This window comes from Gadus chalcogrammus, chromosome 13 (assembly GCF_026213295.1).
Source record: "Gadus chalcogrammus isolate NIFS_2021 chromosome 13, NIFS_Gcha_1.0, whole genome shotgun sequence".
NCBI lineage: Eukaryota > Metazoa > Chordata > Actinopteri > Gadiformes > Gadidae > Gadus > Gadus chalcogrammus.
In genome coordinates, this window is record NC_079424.1 from 25,344,022 (window position 1) to 25,356,858 (window position 12,837).

At 49.9% G+C, this 12,837-nt stretch overlaps 1 protein-coding gene and 1 long non-coding RNA gene across 2 annotated transcripts in view; one reads left to right on the forward strand and one right to left on the reverse strand.

The window, feature by feature from the left end:
• The window catches only part of LOC130401541 (uncharacterized), a 191,568-nt gene that overhangs the window by 127,159 nt on the left and 51,572 nt on the right, over window positions 1-12,837 (reverse strand). The gene's annotated exons all lie outside the window — the stretch shown is intronic.
• On the forward strand, window positions 494-1,756 carry LOC130401544 (uncharacterized). The gene is made up of 3 exons (XR_008903854.1): window positions 494-673; window positions 1,302-1,347; window positions 1,497-1,756. It is a non-coding gene; the product is annotated as an uncharacterized LOC130401544 (long non-coding RNA).

The window sequence follows — 12,837 nt, forward strand, 5'->3', positions numbered from 1 at the left end:
CCAATCGACGGGTGTCTTTGATGATGGTGAGTGCTGTCTGTACCCTAAGGCAGTTGTCAATTTTGTGTCCGGTCTAGGGGACGTAAGCCTAAGCAGGATGGCCGTGAGATGTCTAAGTGTCGCTCCTGGATAGCTGTCTGCCTGGATACAGTCCAATTTAAATGTAGGTATGCGGGCAATATTAGAATCTCCCATAATAATGACCGGTTGTCTAATGGGGAGGGACCAAATGGAGGCCTTCCGGTTGGTGTAAGGGTGTAAACGGGGCTGGTAGCAAGAAGGGGACCCGGATTGGTCATCTACCGATGATTCAGATGGAGAGGGGAGGAGTAATGGGGGAGAGGAGGGGGAGGAGGAAGAGGTAGGAAGAGGAGATGGAGCCTGGTGAGATGATGTGATGTTCGGTTCTTCCCCTGTTGTGGTAGATCCATCTGCAGGAGGGATCAAAGGAGGTGAAGGAGAACAAGGGTGGATCTGGGCAATGAAGGTGAGCAGGTTGGGTTGTTTTTTTGCATTCTGGTTTGTGTTATTTTGTTTGACGACTGTTAAAGTGGTCTCCTCCGTCAGAGAAGGCGGTGAGGAGGTCAACATCAGTGGAGAGGTCAAAGGGCAAAGCTGCCCCTGAGTCGGGTTTCTCCTGCGGGAGAGACGACTGGGTCTGGGGGTTGAACAGGTAAGAGATGTAATTGGGGGTTCAAGGTCTGGTGTGGAAGACTTAAGGAGGGTCACTGAGGTGTGATCTATAGGAGTTGGAGGAATGGTGTCAGTTAAGGTAGTCTGTGCTGGTAAGATGACAGGAGGTGGACGTGGTCTGACCACCGGGAGGCGTTGTGGTAGGGGAGGGTGGTTTTGCCCTGGTGGTTGAGGGGCTGGTGTAGCTGTAGAGGTGGGAGGAAAGCGTCGGGCCAAACCAAGGGAAAATGGTGGGAGGGAGAGAAGAGAAGGGATAGGTAAGGGCCTGGAAGGTAAGATGAGTGTGTTGCGGTGTTTGAAGGGAAATGAAGCAGTTAGTGGTCGTGTAGGGAGCGGTGGGAAGGTTGTGTTGTCTGAGATAAGCAGTGGAGTAGTAGGTGGTGGCAGATCGGCAGTAAGACTGGTTAACAGTGAGCGAAGTGTAGTGATAGATGAGGGAGTCAGGCCTCTGCCGTACCTTTGGCGGGCCCATCTAAGAGCTCTATCAAGGGCCTCCTCACTAAATGGGCTCAGGGTCAAGGGGAAATCCTTTCGGATTCTTCCATAATGTTTCTGTAGGATCCGTAAATTATTATTCAACCAGTCAATTGTGTTATTCTTAATTTCAGTTAAAACAATGTCGTCCGGAGCCGCCGGTTTGATGAAGGCTGTGAGGTAAGCTACCTTTCTAGCCATCCCCAGTGGGGGGACCCCTGTAATGAGGGCTTCCGACAGAATCTCTGTGTGGTGGATGGATTGGAGAAGTTTAAAATATGTTTTGCTTAATAAAAACTCTGAATTGCTTGATGTGTGTGTCCCAACAGGAGTAACCTTGGAAGGAGGAGGCTTCTGTGGTACTGTGTTGTAGGTACCCAATAGGCTAAATCTGTTTTTATAAGAGTTAGCCATTTTAAAGGGGGACCCAGACTAATTCAAAAGAAAAAGAAAAGCGGGGAAGGGGTTGGGGTATAAAAAAAGAAAAGAAAAAGGGAAAACAGAAGAAAAATGCAAAACAAACTATAATAAGGTTAAACCGCAATTCGCATTGAAAAAAAGATTTGCTAGAACAGATGTAGTTGTGGTTATGCAGCTGTGAGTCAGATCGTAGAGTAAACTAAAAATAAGAAATAAAAAATAAAAATTGTAAGGGAATGAACTATGCAAAACCAAAAAGGACAAAGTCAAAGGTAGAGGGTTGGTGGGATGTGGTTGGTCCGATGGTGAATTGTCTTAGCTGGGAGGTAGATTGTGTTCAGGTCAGGAAACAAGATGTTGCTGATCGTCTGGTAGGCTGGTGGTAAGCTGGTTGTGGGCTGGTGGTAGTTCCCAATAAGTGACCCTAGAATGGTTCAAGGGAGGGGGGGCGGGTGGAGTTGGGCCGGTTGGTTGAGTAGATCGTAGTAGATGTTGTGTCGGTCTTCAGTGTACACACATACATATATATGTATATATATGCACACACATGGACACACGCCCAAAAATCACAAACCCATACTCTCTTCTGTAATGAAAAAAAGCCTTAATGTTGGAATGGCATTGTTCGGGGAAGGCAGGAGTGTGTCCCTGTTGTTTCTCTGTGTGTGTTTTATCTTCTCATAGTCTTGCAGTGTGTACACACTTTAGAAAAAACTGAACTGAACACACAGATGTTGGGGTACTCACCGCCCAATAGACCACCAGGACAAAAGGAGAAGGTCTGAACAACATCACTGCACGCCGTGGACCAGATTGAGTAAGTATATTCCAGAAGCAGTTAAAAAAGTAAATATTTATTGGATCTAGAAACAATAAACTAAAAAAGGTTGCACACCAACAAAGGTTAGGGTTAGGGTTAGGATAGGGGGTTTTAACCGAAGTGCATCCCGGTGTAGGCCGTTTCCGGTGAATATCTTTTGACAGGAAGGTGCTAGAGAAACGGGAGGCAGACGCACCCCCCCCCCAAAGGGAGGAGCGGCTTTCCAACGGCGCCAAGTCTGTGCGACCTTCCCCCCCCGAGATGTGGAGTCGGGCATCACATATGCTGCTGGCCGTAGCGGCTTTGCACAGCAAAATCCTAAGTGTGCTCGGTGCAGGCCGTTTTCGGTGAATATATTTTGACAGGAAGGTGCCAGAGAAACGGTTAGGGTTAGGCACAAGCATTAAAGGAGACTCCGGGTGCACGGGCCATCATCATGCAACTCCCCGAGATCCTCGACACACGCCCACATTAAAGCACAAAGGTTATGAGGTCCCCAATCTAGCGATCGTGAGACATTGTGATCTGTTCTTTCTTTTTTCAGAAGCCTTTTTTCCGGGTCGCGTAGCTACCGACAAGAAGGGACTCGCCCCCAGTACCTTGGCATGCCCGATGGGCCTCCTGGTGGGCGTGTCTGGTGACGCTGTCCGCGGGCGGGGCAAAGGTCAGCCGGGCGCGTGTGGAGCCAAGGGGAGTGACGGCGGGGGCAGCGTCCCGACGAGCGGAGGTCTCGGCAAACGCACAGGGGGGTGTCGTAGTCGTACGAAGGGGCGTGGCGAGGGGCTGGAGGAGAGACGACCCGGAAGGGCGGGGCTCACTCCGCGGCAGCGGCAGGGCAGGAGAAGGCCGTGAGCCTTTCTTGAAGTGCTGACGTGGCGTGTGGGCCCCCTGGTGGGCGTGTCCGGGGCGACGCCATCCGCCGGGATGTCGAGGGCCAGCCGGGCGTGGGCGGAGCCAAGGGGGGACGCACGGGCTGACCAGAGGGGCGTGGCGTGGGCGGAGCCAAGGGGGAACGCACGGGCTGACCAGAGGGGCGTGGCGTGGGCGGAGCCAAGGGGGCACACACGGGCTGACCAGAGGGGCATGGTGTGGGCGGAGCCAAGGGGGGACGCACGGGCTGACCAGAGGGGCGTGGCGTGGGCGGAGCCAAGGGGGGACGCACGGGCTGACCAGAGGGGCGTGGCGTGGGTCCAGCGCCGGGGCTTGGCGGAGGTGAGCGCCGTCCTCTGTGGCGCGGCCGGAGGGGGTCTCGAGCCTGCAGGGGGAGGGGGGGAGGAGGGAGGGGGAGGAGGGGAGGGGAGGGGGGGAGGGAGGGGACCCCCCCCGGGGAGATGGGTCGCGGGGGACCCAGTCGCGTCTATGTGGGTGCATGACTGACGCGTATGTGCGTCTAGCTGTAGGCGCGAGTCTATCGGGTGGTAGACTGACCAGAGAGGGGATGTCCGATGGGTCCCGGGCCTGCGGTGGCGTCGGCCGCGCTGGACCAGGGTCCAGTCGTCGTGGTGGCTCGGAACAGGCATATCCAACGGTTCGTTTTATTTAAAAAAGTGATCGGGAGGTTCTAAGAAACGCGAGTGTGGTCCGGTAAGAATCCGTTTTTATTGACTTCTTACCGTTGGGCAAAGTACGACGTTTCGTCACTATTGTGACTTCATCAGGTACATAAAATAGCAACAACAAACCGTGAATATGTCCGTACAAATACAAAAAAACGAAAAACGAGCCGTGGTGACAGTGATAGTTGTTGACGAGCACACACACAGAGTTCCACTGCGCAGACAGGCAAGGGGGAGGGAGAGGAACTGGTTCGTGACATGCGCAGAAGTGACCACGGCAACCCGGGAGGCGGGAGGGCCAATCAGGTGCCAGGCTGGATCAACACTTCCGCACGGTGACAATAGGTGATGACAGCCAACAGAGGACGCCAAACAAACCGATAACATGTGGTATGCTGACTGTACGGGGAAGCACACACAAAACACGAATTACGCGAGTCAAACAATGTAAACGATCGTACCGACAGGACATAAACGAATACATTGGACGGGGCGGGTGAATAAAAACGATAAACAACAATAAAAGACAATAAACGTAATTCAATGAGGGGATAAAGGGGCAAATAAACCAATAGAAGGTATGGAATAAAGTACGAGCGTCCCAATGAAAGTGCGTCACGCGTCATCATTCCAAGATGGATACCCGGAAGCGGGGGACCAATCAGACGCCAGGCCAGGTAAACAAGCCTGAACGGCTGCAAACATTCACAGTGGTCAGCAGAGGACGCCAAATAAACCAATGCTAAGCAGCATTCGGGATGCATGGAGAAGACACACACAGAGTGAATTGAATAGATTAAATAATGTAAACGATTAAAACGGGGCAGATGAATAAAAATAATAACACAATAATAATAACACAATACAATGAGGGGATAAATGAAAAATAATAAACGGATAAATGAATAGATAAATGAATAGAAACTAATGGAAACAACCGAGAGGCAGACGCACACACACACACGCACGAGTGGTGCGGGGTCAAGCCAAACGGGGGGGACCTGAGAACGGTGGTGAGGGGGACCAGAAGGGGAACATGGTAAGGGTCAGGGTCACAACGGGGTCAGGGGTCAGAGCCCGGGGAGGAGGACGGTCAGGGTTAGGGCCAGGGATGGGGACGGTCAGGGTTAGGGCCAGGGATGGGGACGGTCAGGGTTAGGGCCAGGGAGGGGGACGGTCAGGGTTAGGGCCAGGGAGGAGGACGGTCAGGGTTAGGGCCAGGGAGGGGGACGGTCAGGGTTAGGGCCAGGGAGGAGGACGGTCAGGGTTAGGGCCAGGGAGGGGGACGGTCAGGGTTAGGGCCAGGGAGGGGGACGGTCAGGGTTAGGGCCAGGGAGGGGGACGGTCAGGGTTAGGGCCAGGGATGGGGACGGTCAGGGTTAGGGCCAGGGAGGGGGACGGTCAGGGTTAGGGCCAGGGAGGAGGACGGTCAGGGTTAGGGCCAGGGAGGGGGACGGTCAGGGTTAGGGCCAGGGAGGGGGACGGTCAGGGTTAGGGCCAGGGAGGGGGACGGTCAGGGTTAGGGCCAGGGAGGGGGACGGTCAGGGTTAGGGCCCTGGGAGGGGGACGGTCAGGGTTAGGGCCAGGGAGGGGGACGGTCAGGGTTAGGGCCAGGGAGGGGGACGGTCAGGGTTAGGGCCAGATGAGTGAGGGGTCAGGGTTAGGGCCAGATGAGTGAGTGGTTAAGGTAAGGGCCAGGAGAGGGAGGGGTTAAGGTAAGGGCCAGGAGAGGGAGGGGTTAAGGTAAGGGCCAGGAGAGGGAGGGGTTAAGGTAAGGGCCAGGAGAGGGAGGGGTTAGGGTGGACGGTGAAAGGGCGAGGGGGCGAGGGGCCGTGCGCAAGGGCCGAGGCGAGGGGCACGTCTCAGAAGGAGAGAGAGGGATGGGGGGCACACGAAAACAACAAACACCTACGGCTCGGGGAGGGACACACGGGACAACACGGGAGAAAACAAAAACAACCACAATATACAAGAACCTTAAAATGTATAAAGGGTGAACAGGTGATGGGCAACAACAATAACACACACAACAACACAAATCATGAGCCCTATAGGGCAACGATACGGCTGAGGGCGGTGTAGTGTTTGTTGAGGACGGTCTGGCCGGACTCGCGTGCCCAGGTGTTGGTGGGGAGGGAAGAAGATCAGGAGAGTCGATAGGAGGCACTGGCGGGTTAGGGTTAGGGTTGGGGTTAGGTTCAAGATTAAATGGCATCATCACACAACTCACCTGGATCCCCAACCCAACCCCACACTGGTGATGACGTCCTGGGGGCATGCTACGGAGAGTTCTCGTTGATGAGCCCCTCAGCAGTGGAGCAGCCGAACGAGGCTTCCTGGTAAGTGATGCAAGCCTCCTGGCGGTGCTGGCACGTCTGGAGAACATGCACGTGTGCGTGATCGGCATGACGACGTCCGCGGGCGGGTCAAAGGTCATCCGGGACCTTCTCGCGTTGCTGACGCGTTTCGTGGACCTCCTGGTGGGCGTGTCCAGGATGGCGCTGTCAGCCGGAGGGTTGAAGGTCAGCCGGGCGCGGGTGGAGCCAAGGGGGGTGCCGACGGGGACAGAGGTAGGCGTCGTCCTCTGCGGCAGGGGCGCGGCCGGAGGGGGTCTCGAGCCTGCAGCAGGGCGTCCGCGTGTCCTGGCGGAGGCGGTGGCCGTACTGGCGAGCGGCCCAGGAGGCAGCCACATCAAAGTTGCGCCGCCAGGCAGGGTCCGCAGGGCAGGAGAGCTCACTCACCTTCTGGGCCACCGTAGCCCTGTAGTGGTCCCGCAGGAGGATGGTGGTGGCGTGTCCCCAGTTGCGAGCGTTGCCATCAATGAAGCCAAGGGTCGCGGCGTTGGGGACAGCAGGGCGGATGCGGATGGAGGCCGTCAAGGAGGCGGTGAGCCTGGCGATGATGGGGAGAGGGTCCGGGCCGGAGGCGTTGTCCAGGTGGTGGGCCGCCTTGATGGCCGCGAGGATGAGGCGGTTCTTGAGCGCGAAGTCCGGGTCATCGGAACGGGGGAAGTCCGTAGTTACAGACTCTCAGAGGTCATTCGTTATTTGATTGTCCTTGTTGGACCGTATGTAGGCAATGCTACACAAAGGAGCCTTGCATTTACTGTTGCGCAGTGTGTCTGTGTTTCAAGTTCAATGGTGGCCCCACGCGTTCAACGTACATTAACCTTGGATAATCAAGCGCCGTGTTGTCCATTATCCCTTACATAACCGCTATGTCAGTGACACAATTAGGCCTAGGCTTTATGTATTCTACAAATTCATATTATAGCTGTGAGAATTGTTAAGAAAAATCCCCTCCATAGTCGCCCTGGAGTCACAGGCCGACAGTCTCCTGCAAGAATCAGGGAAACCTATTATAGGACATTCATCCCAAAAATTAAACATTTAGATGAATACGTGATACTTTGTTTTGATAGTTATATACCTCTGATTGGAGATGGATTGTCGGCGGCTCCTCCAAAATAATGTTTGTACCTTCAACTAAAAATGACACAATTCATTTACACTCAATCATTTCACATTTGATTAGCATGACAATTATTTATGTCCATTGCCAATACATGAATACATACTCATTACAAACGCCTTGGAAGTCGAGGCAGTGGGGTCAGAGGTCATCCCCCCTTCCACCATCATCGGCCGACCTTCGTTATTAATTGGCGAGAGCCAGCTCCTCCGAAGTGGTGAAGGGTGGTGGAGCGGTCCCCCTCCCAGTCGTATTAATTTGGGTTTTCTTTTTATTTGCTACCGGTAATCAACATGTGACTAAAGGTTGGAGCCTATGGTCATTGCAAATCATAGGCTAGATTCACCTGAAATTATTCAAATGGATGCTTACAACTTCCCGCATTGAATAATATTTTAATATTTATTTTTGACTCGGCCCCACGTTCGTAGGAGCGTGCTGGCAACACATCTATGGGGGTAAAAGGCATGATGATGCATGATATTTTTCAGACAATATGCAGAATCTTTTCACTTTCGAATTAACACGGTCGGTAATTTTTTGCCAGCACGCCACCCTAGCCATATTATGGGCAACCGTGTTCCCGTTGGCTGTGATTTGAACTTTGAATTCCTCGTAGGAGTTCATAATAATACACTGCTCGCCTTGGGTGAAATACACCGCTCTCGATCGATTAATTTTGCATAAGAGAGTCAAATGACGCGAGAAACGCCCCTTTTGTGATCGCGCATTGAACCTAAAGCGGAAAACCTGGTTCAACTAATTGAATCTAAAGTGAGCGTCGTGGAACCATTTAACTCTGACTGCGAGTTGCGGCTGTCGAGCCAGGTTTCCCCAAGAAAGCCTGGGTATGTTCAGCGAGGTTCGTGGTATAACCCCAGGTCCCAGTCTAAACAATCAGGCTTGAACAGAGTGACACACAAACACACAGACACTTTAAAGGAGTTTTTCACCCGCTCCGTATCCTTGCTTGCCCCAACAAGTTTGTGCGGCGTTCTTGTTGTTTTGTTTCCGGTGTAGCTAGATCCGGTATGGTGTTGTAGTTTTTCTAATGTGACTAGTTGTTGCTAGACAGCAGGTGAAACAACTACAACGTTTGGCAAGCCAAAAGAGCGTTAATCGCGAGTTAAAAAAATGAACGCAGTTAAAATTGGTTTGCGTTAATGCTGTTAATAACGTTAAACTGCCAGCCCTAATAAAGACACACATATATAAACATGCGCGCATGCACAGACGCATATATAAACACACATACACAAACACATAGGCCTATACAGGAATACAAACACATATACACACACACACACACACGTATATGAACACAAACAAACAAACGTATATATGAACACACACACTCACGTACATATGAACACGCGCCACGTGCACACACACACACCTTATTATAAACACTCAAATATACACACAGACACATGTACACCCGCACACGCATCTATGAACACACACACACACACACACACGCAGATATGAACACACACACTTACTCAGATATGAACACACACACGCAGATGTGAACACACACACGCACGGACTACACACACAAGTATATATAAACACACACACACTGTTTTGGTGATTTATATTCATGTAGCCTACTCAACTATAATCCAAATGCTACATTTTCTTGGGCTTCTTAAAGTTGATCTTGATTAACCATGAAAGGAAGAGACTTTTAAGATCTTCCATCAGGTTAACTTAGCAGATTTTGCAAAGACTATATTTCTAATGTCAAATGTATTTGAATTATTGATTGACGGTCAATTTTAACATTTTTAGAATAGAAATAGAATAGAATAGAAAGCCTTTTATTTTTATATTCTTTGGACTCCCTTTATAATGGTTTTTATCAGACTGGTTTATAAAGTGTTGTTCTTTGTCTCCATAAAGAGAGAAGTGCCTCCAAGTGACTGTGGTTTGGGTTTAACGCTTAACTTTTGCTTCGTGAACGAGACTTCCTGTTCTCCCCCACAAGCTAGCGCAGTGGTTCTGCTTTCCTAGATGATGATGACGCACACAAACACACACACACACACACACACACACACACACACACACACACAGAGACGGAGAGAGAGAGAGAGAGAGAGAGAGAGAGAGAGAGAGAGAGAGAGAGAGAGAGAGAGAGAGAGAGAGAGAGAGAGAGAGAGAGAGAGAGAGAGTGAGAGAGAGAGAGAGAGAGAGAGAGAGAGAGAGAAAGAGAGAGCGAGAGAGAGAGAGAGAGAGAGAGAGAGAGAGAGAGAGAGAGAGGGAGAGGGAGGGAGAGAGAGAGAGAGAGCGCAGACCTACCCAGAGACCATCTCTCCACTGCTGATGATCAACTCATTACTGGAGCCCCCCCCCCCCCCTCCTCCCCTGCCAGAATTGCTGGGAGAGAGGAGAATGAGATCTCGCTGCAGAGGACAGCAAAATACTAAACCATGTACTTTTGTGTGTGTGTGGGTGTGTGTGGTTGTGTGTGTGTGTGTGTATGTGTGTGTGTGTGTGTGCGCTCGTGTTTAAAATGAAAGCCGACTCCACTGACATATAGAATAGAATAGAATAGAAATAGAATAGAAAGCCTTTTATTGTCATTGCACGAGTCAAGTACAACAACATTTTTAGTAAGCTTTCCCAATTGGTGCATTCGAGAAAATAAATAAATATATAAATAGAACAAGAACAACAGTATACCAAATAGAAATGTAAATAATGTAAAATAAATAATAAAGTAAAATAAAGTAAAGTACAATACAGCAGTGGGAGGTTAGGGGGGGTCAGTCAGTCGGGGGTCAGTGCATGTGTGTGTTCAGGGTGGATACAGCTTTAGGGAAGAAGCTGTCTCTGAACCGTGAAGACCTGGTTCTGATGGACCTATAGCGCCTGCCAGAGGGCATCAGGTCGAACAGGTGAAAGCCAGGGTGTGCGCTGTCCTTTGTGATTCTCTCCGCTCTGCTTAGGCAGCGGGAGATGTATATGTCCTTCAGGGAGGGGAGGGGGCAGCCAGTGATCCTCTGTGCGGTGTTTACCACTCCCTGGAGTTTCTTCCGCTCTGCCTCAGTGCACTGTGAAAACCACACTGAGATACAGAACGTCAGAACACTCTCGATGGTGGAGCGCTAGAAGGTCACCAGCAGCTTCTCTCCCACGTTGTTCCTCCTGAGCACCCTGAGGAAGTGAAGCCGCTGCTGAGCCTTCTTGACGACCGCCGCCGTGTTGGCAGTCCAGGAGAGGCCAGCAGAGATCATGGTGCCCAGGAAGCGGAAGGTGTGGACTCTCTCTACACAGTCACCGTTGATGTAGAGGGAAGCCGGGTCTGCTCTGCTTTTCCTGAAGTCCAGGATGATCTCCTTAGTTTTTGTGATGTTCAATGCCAGGTTGTTGTCTGAACACCACGATGTTAACTTCAGGATCTCATCCCTGTAGGCAGACTCGTCTCCCTCTGAGATCAATCCCACCACCGTTGTGTCGTCCGCGAACTTCACTATGGTGTTGCTGGGGTGGGTGGGACTGCAGTCGAAGGTGTACAGAGAGTAGAGGAGTGGGCTCAGCACACACCCCTGTGGAGAGCCTGTGCTGAGGGTGCGGGTGGAGGAGAAGTGGGGACCGAGTTTCACCTTCTGGGGTCGATTTGTGAGGAAGTCACTAATCCAGGAACAGGTGAGCGGGTCGAGACCCAGGGCTCGACCCGGGTCTCTATATATATATATATACAGTTTATATATATATATATATATATATATATATATATATATATATATATATATATATATATATATATACATATATATATATATATATATATATATATATATATCTGGGGCCGTATTCACAAAGCATTTTATCTTACCGCTAGGAGTGCTCCTAACTCGCGCTAAAACATTTTACGTAGGAGTTTTTTCTTAAAAGTTATTCACAAAGCCGCTGAGACCTACTCTTACTAAGGATAAATCACAAAGAGTGAACTAAGAGTGACGCGCCGTTGCTATGGATTACGTCAATTCTCGTGCACGAGTTTAGAAGCGGTCAGTTCGGTGATTGGTTGTTCAGACGAGCCCACTGAATCAGCGAAAAACAAGGAAATAGCCTAGGCTAGAAATGAATTCCTATTAAGTAGTTATAGTGCAGTTAGCAGAATACACGCATGATGACAATTTTGTGCAGACCACGATAATGACGTTGTAGCCTGCACGTTCAAGAGAGAGAGAAAGCAAACAATAAAAATACGTAAAATCGAAAAGAAAATAAATGTTACGAACTACCCAAGTGTTGACTGATTTGTGCCAAGGTGTTTACCTAAAATGTGTTTTCAAAGTGATCCCTAAATGCCAGTCCACTCGGTTCCACACGGCCAAATTCCTTGTAATGTTGATCGCCATCATCATCATCATCATCATCATCATCGTCTGGCTGTGGAATGTTCCTCCGCTTGCAAAGGTTGTGTAGAATGGCACATACAGTGATTACTGTGCTTGCCCTCTCTGGGGTGAGGCGTATTTCGCCGTGGAGGACATGAAACCGACGTTTCATCTGCCCAATTCCTCTCTCCACAACATTTCGTGTATGTTTGTGTGCTCGCAAAGAGCCAATACGATGTGTTTTACGCATAGGACTAAGCGTAATCTGCGTAATCACTTACATGTTACACTTTAACTGTGCTCCCGGTTGTGGATTAAGGTAGGGTGTCTAGAGCCACGTCTTGCATGGATAGTCACTGTCACCCAGCAAGTGACACCCAACTCCTACATCTCAAAAAGCTGCCTCAGACCGCTCACCATTAAAATGCGCGAATCATGGGTAGCTGAAGATCCAGGCCACTTTGCAACAACATCCAGTAGGCTATGTTAAAATTTGCATCAAAAACAACCTGCGTGTTGATGGAATGCACTTTCTTCCTATTGACGAACACGTCCTCGTCTTTTGATGGCGCAATTATTTTTATTTTTTATAAGTTATATATATTTTTTTATAATTTATAATTTTTATAACATTTTATTTCGGGACTAATCGGATTATTCCTGTTAGTCGGGGATGTTATTGTATCGCGCATTAACTCCACAATAAGTTGAATACCCTAACATTTCGTCTCGCAGGCATTTTAAGATTCTTTGTGAATAGGTCTTACTGAGTTAGGAGTCCTCTTGAGGACTTTTAAGCTCTCCTAGACTTAGGTGCTACTTTTAGTACTAAAATACTTTGTGAATTGCTCTTAGTGAAAAAAGTTAGGAGTCCTAAATTTAAGAGTGACACGCCCATTATTTTTAGGAGTTACTCCTAAATTCGCCAGTTAGGACCTACTTTTAGCCCTAAGATCCTTTGTGAATACGGCCCCTGATATGTATATATATATATGTATATATACATATCAGATTCAGAATCAGAATCAGAAATACTTTATTGATCCCCGGG